We start from the raw sequence: 12940 nt of genomic DNA on the forward strand, positions 1-12940 counted from the left end.
AGGAATAAGCCATCTAAATTGAATATTGTTCTTGTTTAATTTGTTGACAGTCGTCTGATATGGCTTTCTTTTGTCTCTGACACGTCTTGGTATTTGTCGAAGAAAGACTATTTCTCTTCCCTTGTAGGTTACCTTATTTTCTTTGGACATATTATATACCTCATCTCAAGTAGTTTGTTTGTAAAATCTAATATGGACTTCTCTTGGAAGTCTGTGGCGTCTTGCATAGGTTGTCGAAATTCAATAGATTTCATCTGTCTGATCAGATTTCATCTGTCTGATCATTTCTTGAGGGGTCTTGCCAGTTATGTCTGCCAGTATCTCAGCCATTATGCACGGGAGGTCTTGATCTCCGATTCGGTAATGTTTTGGAAGCGGAGGAAGAACACTGATCTTTCTAATTCCAGATTAATTATTGACTCTTCTAAATTTTTATTACTATATTCAGTTCTTGCTTTGTTGAATTGTAACCGTGTGTCCATCCTGTTGCTATATTTTTAATTCTTTGGACGTATTGTGTTAGGATCCCTTGGCTGTCTTCCATTCTTCCATCAAGTTTTTCCATACGTTCATCAAGGTGTCCTACATGGTCTTCTATTTTTTTTATGTCCTCCTTCATTGCTCCCATATTTCCAGTTAAGATATTGTAGTTACAGTCTATCGCCTCTTGCATCTTAACCATCATCTCAAATAGTGAATTTAAAGTAACAGTCAGTGTTGATTGTGGAGTTTGCGTCACAGGTGGTTTTTCTACCAGTGCCATTTCTGTGGTGCGCTGGGAAATGGGAGTTGATAGTTGTACAATGTTCTTCTTCCAGGATTTTGTTATGGTAGATTGAGACGAAGAAGACATCTTTAATTTGTTTGAAATGAGGTCTAATGTGATCGTACGTTGTTTTTTTTAAGTTAGTTGTAGAGGGGAGTTCATAAAGATGGTTAGTAATAGTTATTAGTAGTTTGAGAAGAGAGTATGTATTATGAGGAAAGATAATAGATATTGCAAGTATGAGAGTATCAATAAGACTATAATATTAGTACAAGAGGAAAAAAAATCAAAAGTTCTAAAATATTCTGTATAATTCAACATATAAATATATAGTAAATGTATGAGCAAACTAAATATCAATAAGTAAGCAATTCATTCAATGATAATAGCTAATTACATGTAAAAAGTTCCATCAATAGTAAGAATTATAGCGAAAAGTATGTCAATGAGTTCTAGAGAGCAACTGAACTATATATTACAGTATTTACTAAAGTTTACAAATCTATTGATATATATATATATATATATATATATATATATATATATATATATATAATTGTCGGCTATCAATAAAATTAACTGCCTTGGAAATGGCCCTGGGTTGGGCCAAGAGGCAAAAAAGGAGCTGTGATGTTCCTTCAATATACCAGGGTGATTCGACACAAAATGTAACCCTTCCCTGGTACAGAGCTGAAGGGATTGGATACTGTAGCCTAGAGGATAATTCTCTGCCTTACAAGGCAAAGGTTGCAGGTTCAAGTCCCAGTGGGTATGGCTAGCTGATGAGGCCAAAATAAGGCCGAAATAGATCTATCCTAGTCTCCCTTAATTTTCAAAATTCAGCTTAAACATGTGACATATATATATATATATATATATATATATATATATATATATATATATATATATATATGTAGATTGTTCTGAGTTCGGGTTTTGCCCTGTGTAATATTTTGCATGTTTATGCGACGTTTCGGCGAAATCACATTCACCATCATCAGGCTGAAGTTCCAATCTTTGTGTTGTTGTAAAATGGAATGTTAGCAACTGTCATTTCTTCCTAGTATATAGTATGGGGGTGGAGATTTGTTTTGAATGTAGCAAATAGATTGGGTGATTATGTTTCAGTGATCTGATTGGTTGGTGTAATCATAATTATTAGAAGGAATGACATGGAGATTTTTATGAAGTGTTTTGTTTAAGGCTGATTTCCAAATATCAAATTTCTAAAATCATAATTATTAGAAGGATTGACATGCTGATTATTATGAAGTGTTTTTTTTTTGTTTAAGGCTGGTTTCCAAATTTCTGGTAGGCGGGACGTGTCATCTCTTTTATTTATGCAAAGGGGTCTCCTCTCAATCTCTATAGCTTCTAGAGCAATTCTTCTGTATAAATTCTCTGTTTTGTGGAGTAATTTAGTTTTTTCAAAGTCAATTTCGTGCCCTGTTTTTTTAATGTGCTGGACAAGGGAGGAGGTCTTTTCTTCTTTTTTGACTGCATTCACATGTTCTGCTATGCGTTGGCATATATTAATCTATTATATATTATATATATGTTTATACAATTACTTATTTACTTCCTCCCGTAATTCAAAGGTATAATATTATGGTAAATTATAGTTTTAAGTTGATAGTTGTAACTAGATTAGCAATATTCTCAGTAATATTGAGTAAGAAATATCAAAGTATCAAAGTATCTATTGTTCATATATCTTTGGAATGGTAATTCTATAAATTCTATAAATATTCTATAAATTCTATAAATAGAAGATTACAACTAGTAGCAAGGAAAATAAAGAGAAATACAGGTTCAAAATTTACTTTGTAGGGAGTCTAGTAAGCGCTACTAATAGATAACACAGATTAATCTAATTCAACCTAAATATATTATAAATGTATTATATATTCAATATATATTTAAATTTAAGTATTAAGTATTTTTCTAAGTAGAAAAGTGGAAAAATAACAGCAGTAAAATATAATAGTAATAACAGTAATTTCTTCTTAAGTACTTATCAAATTCTATTATTTGCTTGTGGTAAGTTGCTTGTAGTAAGTTGGAATGGGTCTTATAAGTGTAGATGTTGTATGTATAGTTTTCTTAGAATCGTCCAAGATATCCCATATATCCAATATGTGGAGTATTCATTCAATAATTCTTTAGTTCATTAAGTACAGTACTCGTAATAGTCAGCCATTATGTTCAATGAAATCAAAGTATGTTCCAAATAGTTGAACAATTAGTTAAGTAGTCCGGAGAAATAGTCAGTCCTTGTTGTTAAGATAATCCAATTAATCCAAATGATGAGATGTTCCAAATGTTCAATGTCTAAGTATCCAATAATTAGTCCAATTGATGTGAAGAGTGAAAAGTGCCATCTGAGTGTGGTGTGAAAATCGGTAAGTAAATCACATACGTCTACGAAATAGTTGAGGCAATAGTTGAGACAGAAGAATAAAAAGACAGGGACGTAGTGAATCCCCCTCCAAAAAAGGGATACGCAGAATACTGTAGAGTAGAAATGGAAAAAGTAAAAAGGAAGGGATCAGTGGAGCATTCCGGTTGTTATAAAGTTCGCCTGGTTCATTCATTCAATCAAAGTTTCAAACAACGACAACAATGTAACAGTAACTTCTTTCTCTTACCTTCTAAAATCTTTCTCCCTTTGTGATCAATGTATGTCAGTGATCTGGTGATTTGAGATTTTTACATCGAAATCCAGCAAAAAGAAAATATCTGTCTATTTATGCCTATCCGACTATTTAGTGCTGCATCATTGCCACCATCTTCTTCAACCAGAAAAAGAAAAGAAAAAAATTGTAATCGCCGCTTACCAGTCCGTTGATATTACAGGAACAAAAGATAAATTAATTCCACAAAGGGATTACTTTCATAAACTTTCAAAATCCAAAGCACCAGCTCGTAGTCTTTCAAATCTAGCCCCCAAAAATGCTTGTCGCTACTGTGGCTTCCTCTAATGAATCAGGAATGCCACGCTTCCGGATTTGCCTGAAGACAGATCTCTTTGGGAGACGATCAGGAGGGGTTCCTCCACTTCCCAAAGGGCCCACCGGCCACCCCTTGGGGCGCTGGAAGTTCCTCTTTAAAAGTGCGGGCTCTACGTGTCCGCAGTCGCCCGATATGGCGATCAAAACTCTCAAAACGCCAAAAGCAATCCTGGACGACCGGGAATCACCCAGCTACAGCGTGATGTCACAACCAGAAGTTCCCCACGTCGCAACCGGAAGTTCCCCTCTTCATGTAGATATTAAATAGTAGGGAGAAGAGGACAGACTCCTGCAGCACCCCACAAAGGAGAGGCCGAGGGGTGGACCTCTGCCCCCCCACTAACACCGACTGTAAAACAGTACTTCCACTCCAAATCCCTCCAGTCGTCACAGAAAGATACCATGGTTGATATATCAAAAGCCGCTGAGAGGTCAAGGAGCACCAGAATAAAGGAATGTCCCCTATCCACCAGAGATCATCCCTTAACAAATTATTCTCTTATTCTCTTATTCTTTTCTAATTTCATACACCAACCACCTGTTCGGTTTATTTGCATTTTCAAAATATGTCTGTTTAGCCAATTTAATTGTGTGGTAATATTCTTGTGGGTTTAATAGATTTAATTCATGTTTTGTACTCATTAGAAATGAGCTGACGTAGTCCCCATCCACAAAAAAGGTAAAAAGACTGACCCAGGCAACTACAAACCAATCAGTCTGACTTCTATACCTGGAAAAATACTGGAGAAAATAATTAAAAAACAACTTTGCTGCTACCTAGAAACAAACATTATATCCAACAGCCAGCACGGGTTTGTCAGAAACAAATCATGCCAAACCAATCTCATATCATTTTTCAACACCATAACCAAATCAGTGGACCAACACAATGCAGTAGACCTCATATACTTGGACTTCAGCAAAGCTTTTGATAAAACAGGGTAGGTTACAACACATGAAGATGAATAAACATTTGGCTGTCCAACCACACGCAATGAGTTGTCCTCAACGGTTCCAAATCCACATGGAAGAAGGTAGGCAGTGGGGTACCACAGGGTTCCGTCCTGGGCCCTGTACTCTTCAATATTTTCATCAATGGCCTGGAGAAGGGAGTAGAAGGGGAACTAATCAAATTTGCAGACAACACCAAGCTGGCAGGGGTAGCCAACACCCTAGAGCAGGGGTCCCCAAACTTTTTACACAGGGGGCCAGATCACTGTCCCTCAGACTGTTGGAGGGCCGGACTATAAAAAAAAACTATGAACAAATCCCTATGCACGCTGCATATACCTTATTTTAAAGTAAAAAACAAAATGGGAACATACTATTTAGAGGGGGGGGGAGAAGTCTGAAATTCATATATGTTTATGTTTCATTTTAAATTTTCTTTTGTTAACATCTGATTGTAGGTTTTCTTGACTTATAGAAAAATGTATAAAGAAAGAAGGAAGCACTTTGGCATAATGGTTAATAAGTTAGAATATAATCGGTGTACTTTTTGAAGGAACATTAAGGAGGGAATTTAATTAAAAGAAAATGAATGTAACTGGATGACAAAATTAGAAAAAAAAACTTTTGCAACTTTTTTGATGATTGATATTAGTTACTAACAAAACACCGCATTTTATTCATAGAAAATTAGATGGAACACTGTGTTCTGTCACTCACCCACGGGCCGGATAAATGGCCTCAGCGGGCCACATGCGGCCCGTGGGCCGTAGTTTGGGGACCGCTGCCCTAGAGGACAGGCTCAAAATACAGAAAGATCTAGACAAATTAACACTATGGGCCCACACTAACAACATGATGTTCAACATCGACAAGAGCAAAGTCACATATATTCTATATTCTATTCGCTGTTGTCAGACTCCCATGGGGCCATGTAGGGATATGCAGGGATCCTAGCTGGATCTATAGGCAAAGTACAAATCCTAAGTATTTGTCTGAACTTAGTTTGGTTGAAGTTTCCAAAGGTGATGCAATTAAGGGGCTTGTGTTCTGAAAGGATGTTGGGTAATTCCTATTGTGGCTTACTCACCTTTGCCCTGTTTCAATTCTTGGGTGATGGCTAATCCTACCACTCTGCCATTGTTTCAAAATATTCTTTTTGGAATGGATTACCAAATCTGCATTTTTATTTATTTATTTAAAAAACAGTTTATTAATTTATTGAAAAGGGGATAGGGAACACGGAGTACAGAAGAATGAAAAGGGTAAAAAAAGAAAGTACATATCCATTTAGCATCAGTAATAAATATAGCTTAATGTGTATCAATTAAAGGTATTAGAGTAAGCATAATCATATTACATTCAAGTTTTACATTTAGAATGGGAAAGAGCACAGTCAAATAAAATCGGTAGCATATGTTGCTTGATGTTTATCAATTCAAAGTATTGAACTATATATAATCATATTACATTCAAGATTTAAACTATATAATTTTTTATCTATTACATATATTGATTTGAAAGTGGAATTAGTAAAGTAATGTAAAAATTAGTAGATATGTGAAAAGATAGAATGGGATTTGGGGGGGGGAAGGGAAGGGAGAGGGAAGGGGTAGTACCTGCAGTTTAGCAGGTGTTGGTGTTTTGACGACTTGTTGTTTTGTGCTGTGTGGTGGATGTATGAATTCGAAATGAGTGAGAGTTAGGTTGTTAGTATATCTGAGTAGGTATCAGTAAGATTAAACCCAGACAGTGTATGTAATTCAATGTTTTCGCTTGTATGTTAGTGTTATTGTTTTTTTGTTTTGTTTTTTTTATGTTTATTTTGGCGTTTTGTTGTTAAGTATGGGATGCAAAGTGGGTAGTTTGGTCGTTATTTTTTATTTTGTAGTTGTTGATTTTGGATAACCATCGATACCACTTCTCCCAGGCCTTGTAAAACTCTGTGTCATTTTTGTTTTGTAATTCCATCGTCATTTTAGACAGTTCTGCACATACCATAATTTTAGTGATGATGGTTAGGGTCATCGGGATAGTTTCCTGTTTCCAGTGTTGGGCATAGGTTATTCTAGCGGCGGTCAATCTTTGTATAATAAGATATCTATCTTCTTTTGTAATTTTTTGTCGAAAAATGCCTACAAGGAATAATTCAGGTTTAGCTGTAATCATTATCGATATGGCTTGGTCTATTATTCTTTTGATATCTGCCCAAATTCTTTTGGCATATGTACATGTCCACCACAGATGATAGTAAGTTCCTCATTTCTTTTTACACTTCCAACATAGAGGAGATATATTGGGGTACATATTTGAGAGTCTAGCCGGCGGCAGGTGCCACCTGTAAATCATTTTATATAGGTTTTCTTTGTAGGATGTCACAAGCGTTAGTTTGTAATTGATTGTGTATATTTTTCCCCATTCTGGGAGATTTATTATGTATCCAAAGTTTTGTACCCATGCAATCATACATCCTTTAACTTGTTCCTCTATGGTGTCTTGTCTTAATAAGTAGCTGTATAGTTTGGATATCATTTTTTGGTTGGGTCCGAATAATATTTTGTTGAGAGGATTACTGTGTTGAAAGCCAAGGGTATTCTTATGTTGTTTATATTTGGTGTTTATCTTCATGTATGTGAACCAGTTTAAAATTATTCTGTTTTCTGCATTTTTAAAAGTTGTCCACAGTATTTGCTGTGGCTATTAAAAAAGGTTGGGGGGTTGGTTTCTGTCTCCAACAGTATGTTTCTCCATTTCTCCTTCTTACAAACTTAATTGGTTCTGGGATGAGGTTCGTAAGGTGAAAAGTCCATAAGATGAAACAATGTTTCCCATAGGAATCAATGGAAAAGCCAATAATGCGTGCAAGCCGAAAACTCACTCCTTTTGCCTCATTACTGCTGGCATTTGGATCCTTGTTCGGGGACGGGTGGAGCGGCGGGGAGACAGCGCAGGCTGCCTGGAGAGAGCCTTGTGGATGGATTGATACACACAAAAGGGAAGCTGCCTGGCCTTCCACAAAGACTGAAAAGTCCACAGTTACTGTCCGGCTGCAATGACCAGAAGGGAAGGGAGGGAAACACATGGGCCGTTGGTATGTGCGTCTTCTCCGATTTTTCATGTCTGGGAGGCCCCACTGGGGTTCTATGATCGTCTTGCGGAAGTCCGGCAGCGGCTTCAGATTTGGTCCGATTTCCCCTTTCTAGCAGGGCAGAGAGGGAGGCTGGTGCCCAGAAGTGAGGCCAGGAAGCCTCGGCGTGTCCTGCAAATGCTAGAGGGGTGTGTGTGATTTACATCAAAGGCTGTGAAAAGGACCCATGGATCATATTCTGCAGTTTTGCAGCCAGGCCAGAGACTGGCCAGCAGGCACTGCTCCAATTCGGTCTGCACCTGGGAGGCAGCAAACTCTATCTAGGGTTCTAAACAGCGGCGATCCAGAGGAGGCAAAAACGCTCAAGTGTTGGACTTCAAGCAGAACCCCCCCTTTTTTCTCTCCTTTCTCCCTCCCTCTCTCTCCCTCCTTCCCTCTCTCTCTCCCTCCCCCTCTCACTTCCTTCCTGCCTCTTTCCCCCTATTCTTAATAGACCCTCTGTAGGGGATTTGGAGTCTCCCCAGCCGTTCGATATTCCTGCTCCCGGGAAAGCTGGGTTCTGTCCTGTGATGCCCTGCGAGGGCACCAACCACCCTCCTGCCCTACCCTGGGGATGGCGTGCTCGGGTGGTGCACAGGAACTGCGCCTGGCACCCTTTTTGAGCTTGGGAAGGCTCTTAAACTGGGAGGCGGCAGAGGAAGAGGAGGAGGAGGAAGAGGAAGCGCGGCTCTGGCTTCGGGTCCTGCCCACCTTTCTCCTCCCCCATGGCTGGCCAGGCCGCGCCTTTTCCCAATCTCCCTCCCTCCTCCTCCTCTTTCTCCTCCTCCTCCCATCTCCCGCCTCCCTCCCAACCTCCCGGCGGCATTCGCCTTCCTCTGCTGCCTCTGGCGCCCAGCTCCTCCTCCACTTCTCACTTCTTAACAAGATGAGAGCTGGGCGACGGCGCGGAGCCTGGGAAACTCAGTGTGTGGAAGGGGTCCAGGGGAGAACCAGGGGGAGCTGCGGCCACCGCCCCATGGAAGGGACCCAGTTGGGAAGCTCCTGAAGGTGATCTTTGCGCCCCCTGGGAGAGCAAGCAGCAGGCTTGGACTGGGGTCTTTCCCCTCCGGGCAAAGGTGGTGGTCACGAGGTGTCTTTGCTTCAGGCAGGTGTCTAGCCACTGCAGCTCCCCCCTGGTTCTCCTGCAGACCTCTTCCACACATCCCAACTCCCCCAGCCTCCGCGCTTTTCTTTCGGCTTCTGGATGGACAGGAGGAGCTAAGTGGCCTTCAGCTAAGGAGACCTAAGGAGACCTTCAATGTAAAAGGAATCAATGTAAAAGCGCAGAGCCTGGGGGAATCGAGGTGTATGGAAGAGCTCAGCATCCCTGGGGCAGGGCAGGAGGGCAGCTGGTGCCCCCAGAGAGGATCGCAGGACAGAACCCAACTTTTCATTCTGCGCAACAAGGCCTTCGGGTGCCTGGAAGAGAAAGCGCACTGCCACCATGGCATCCTGAGCACCTAGGAGTCTTCATGGAAGCGGCAGGGGCTTCGGTGGAGCGCAGGAGTTTCCTGTTAGCTACCTGTCAGCCTCAGCTTTCGTCACCTGCAAAGAAGCTGCGGAACAGAGCAAACAATTCAACAAGGGCCACTCCTTGTAGGGAGGGAGAGCTTCGCCCTCCACTCTCCTGAAGGCTCTGTTCCATGGCTTCTTCGCAGGCGACGAAAGCTTAGGCTGCCAGGTGGCTGCCAGTCGACTGGGCGTCCCTTGGTGGAGCACTGTCTTCCTCTGCTGGTGTTGGGAAAAGGCTGAACTGCCCCGCTCCTGGCTTTGTGCAGGCCTCCTGGCTTGGTTCAGCCGCGGCCACCCTCGCTGGTGGGCTGGCAGCGTCTCTGGCCGCTTTGCTCCTCCTCTCCAGCCAAAAGCCAGAAGTTCTGGCCTTCCCCACACCCGGCTTTGGCCCCTCACGGGCTTCTGGCAGGAAGGGGCGGCGGGCAGAGTGAGCCAAGGCAGCCCGGCTGCCCTCCCCAGGAGAGACGGGAGCTGAGCCCCACTGGAGTGGAGGGAGCTGGCCGGGATTCTCACTCGCTTCCCCCTCGCTCCCCTCCCGCCTTCTTCCTAGGTTGGAACGGCTGCAGCGCATTGTCAGCAAGCTTCAGATGGAGTCTGGGCTCTGCGAGGAGCAGCTCAACCAGGCAGACACCCTGCTGCAGTCGCTGAGAGGCCCTCGGCTCTGCTCTGGCTGGAGCACTGGGACCAAGAATGGGCGGGTGGGCTGGTCTGTGTCTGGGGCCCTGCTAGGCTCAGGGTCCTTGCTGTCCCTCCTGCAGGACATCCGCCTGCTGAATGCAGGCAAGGCGGCACAGCACTTGGGTGAGATCGAGCGGGACCTGGACAAGGCTGAGGCCATGATCCGCTTGCTCTTCAATGACGTGCAAGCCCTCAAGGACGGGCGCCACCCACAGGGCGAGCAGATGTATTGGAGGTCAATAATGCTCCTCTCCCCACCCTGGGCTGGGTGGTGGTGGACATGGTTGTCTTTGCATGGGACCCTCCTGAAAGGGTCCCTGCCCCTCAGTAAGAGAGCACACGTGCAGTAAGAGAGCGCATGCACAGTAAGAGAGCCCACCCAGGCTCGGGTTTGTTGTATCCTGAAATGGCTACCTTGTAACTCTGTAAATAGTTTGTTCCTCTTTCCAGCGCTGTCTGAGCCCAAGCAGGAAGTCGCTCCTGATTGGCTCAGACGCGGCCGGCTCTAGCTTTGGCGGGAACCGCAAAAGTATAAAAGAAGCGGTTTCTCCAGGCAGAGCCAGTCGGTACTCGCTGAATTGTCACTTTACCTTGCTGAGCTGTCACTTGTTCTCTGAGCTGAATAAAAGTACCGATTGCTCAAAACCCTGTCTCTGGGTCTACTTCACTGGCGACGAACGAACGGAAGAAACTTCGCGTGCAACATGGACAAAATCCAGATCGGCCAGGCTCCGGAACTCTTCGATCCCGAGAAAATGACATGGGACGAGTACATGGCCACCTTCGAGATATTCCTCGAGGCGGCGGGAATGCAGGACGCCGGAGCCGATCGCAGACGGGCTATTTTTCTTAACTACTGCGGCGCAGAGATCCGTAGACTTGCCCAAACTCTCACCGAACCAGAACAAGCAAGAACCACAGCGTGGGACGTCCTTCAACAGAAACTAGCGAGCCATTTCAAACCAACCAGACCAGCCATGGTTTACCGGCATCAATTTCACATGATGGCTCAGAGAGAAACCGAGTCGATCAGCCAATTTACAACGCGGCTTCGAACGGTACTTGCTCAATGCAAGTTTAAAGACCCGGAAGCTCGCCTCACCGACGCCTTGGTTTTCGGCATGAAGAGCAACACAGTGAGAAATAAACTCCTCACCGAAGAAGAGCCGACTCTACAAACCGTGATTAAATTAGCGCAAACCGCGGAAGCAGCCGACGCAGCGGCAAGAGAATTAAAAGAGCACGGAAGGCGAGAAATCATTGCCAAAATCGACGCCGAGTCTCCCAGCGCCATGGGAACAGACGACCGCAGCCAGCCAACTAGCAACGGGGACAACTGCCTCCTCCTGCAAGACCAGCCGAGACACCCTAGAGCTACTCACCCAGCCCCCTGCGCGGGCTGTCGGGGAAATCACCAGCGCCATCGATGCCCTTTCCGAGACGCTACTTGCCGCCGTTGCAACCGGAGAGGCCACATCGCCATCGCATGCAGGGCAACGGCACCAGAAGAAACTTTTGCCACACAACAATACCAGCGACCTCAAAACCAGCCCCCCCAATCGCGAGAAAGGAGACCGTTCCGCAACTCGGGTCAAAGGAACTACTCCACCGCTAACCGCGACTACAATAGAGGTAACTCTCAATTTTCCGTGAATAACACGGCGACCAAAAAGGGGGCTAAAATTGTTATCTCATTGTTACTAAATAACCAGCCTTGCTCAATGGAGCTGGATACGGGCTCGAGATATACCATCATGCCCTGGGAAAAATTTAAGCTATATATGCCTAATGTGTCTAAGGCTGACCTAATTCAAACCTCTTTGGTGATCAGAGACTTCCAAGGGGGGGTAATCTCGGTCCTGGGAACAGCAAATGTACCTATCGCATTTAAGAATGTTAAATGTACCCTTCCCATGCTTATTGTGACGGGGGCCAAACACTCCCTGCTAGGTCTAGCGTGGATGGAACCGTTGGGGATCGAAATTTCGGGTGTGTGTAATGTAAACTGTGATAATATGCCTAACTTTGTGAAAGAGTTCCCTGAAGTGTTCAGCCCCACCTTGGGATTGTATAAGGGACCCCCTATATCTTTCTCTATTGACCCCAAGGTCCCACCGGTTAGACTGAAACCTCGCAGGGTCCCCCTTCCGCTTCTCCCCAAGCTAGACATACAGCTGGACAAACTCATTAGTCAAGGTATCTTGGTCCCTGTGGAACAGGGGCCATGGGAAACTCCCATAGTGACACCCCTGAAGCCAGATGGCTCTTTAAGAGTTTGCGCTGATTACAAATCAACCCTGAATAAGGCACTCCAACACCACCCCTACCCCATCCCGGTTGTGCAACAACTCTTACACTCCCTGGGGGAGGGGAAAAGGTTCGCAAAGATCGACCTGGCGCAGGCTTACCAGCAACTTCCGGTCGATGAACAAACAGCAAACGCTCAAACGATTGTAACACACAGGGGGGCTTTCAAATGCACGAGGTTACAGTTTGGGGTAAGCATAGCCCCAGGAATATTCCAGAGCATCATGGAACGCCTATTGTCAGGGGTAAATGGGGCAATTCCATATTTTGATGACATCTTAATTGCAGGGGAAAACCAGGGACAAGTGAACAAAAGAATAAGGGAAGTACTTAAGAGGCTACAGGACAAAGGGTTACGAATCAAGCCTGATAAATGTGTCTGGGGAACTGACAGTATTGAATTCCTTGGGTATAAAATAGATAAAGAAGGTATCCACCCCACAACAGAGAAGCTGAGAGCAATTAGAGAAGCCCCAGAGCCACGAGATAAGAATGAGTTGCAGGCATTTTTGGGCCTCCTTAATTTTTATTCCGTTTTTTTGAAGCAGAAGGCAACAGTAGCGGAGCCTCTCCATCGTTTACTCCAGAAGG

This window comes from Erythrolamprus reginae, chromosome Z, assembly GCF_031021105.1.
Source record: "Erythrolamprus reginae isolate rEryReg1 chromosome Z, rEryReg1.hap1, whole genome shotgun sequence".
NCBI lineage: Eukaryota > Metazoa > Chordata > Lepidosauria > Squamata > Dipsadidae > Erythrolamprus > Erythrolamprus reginae.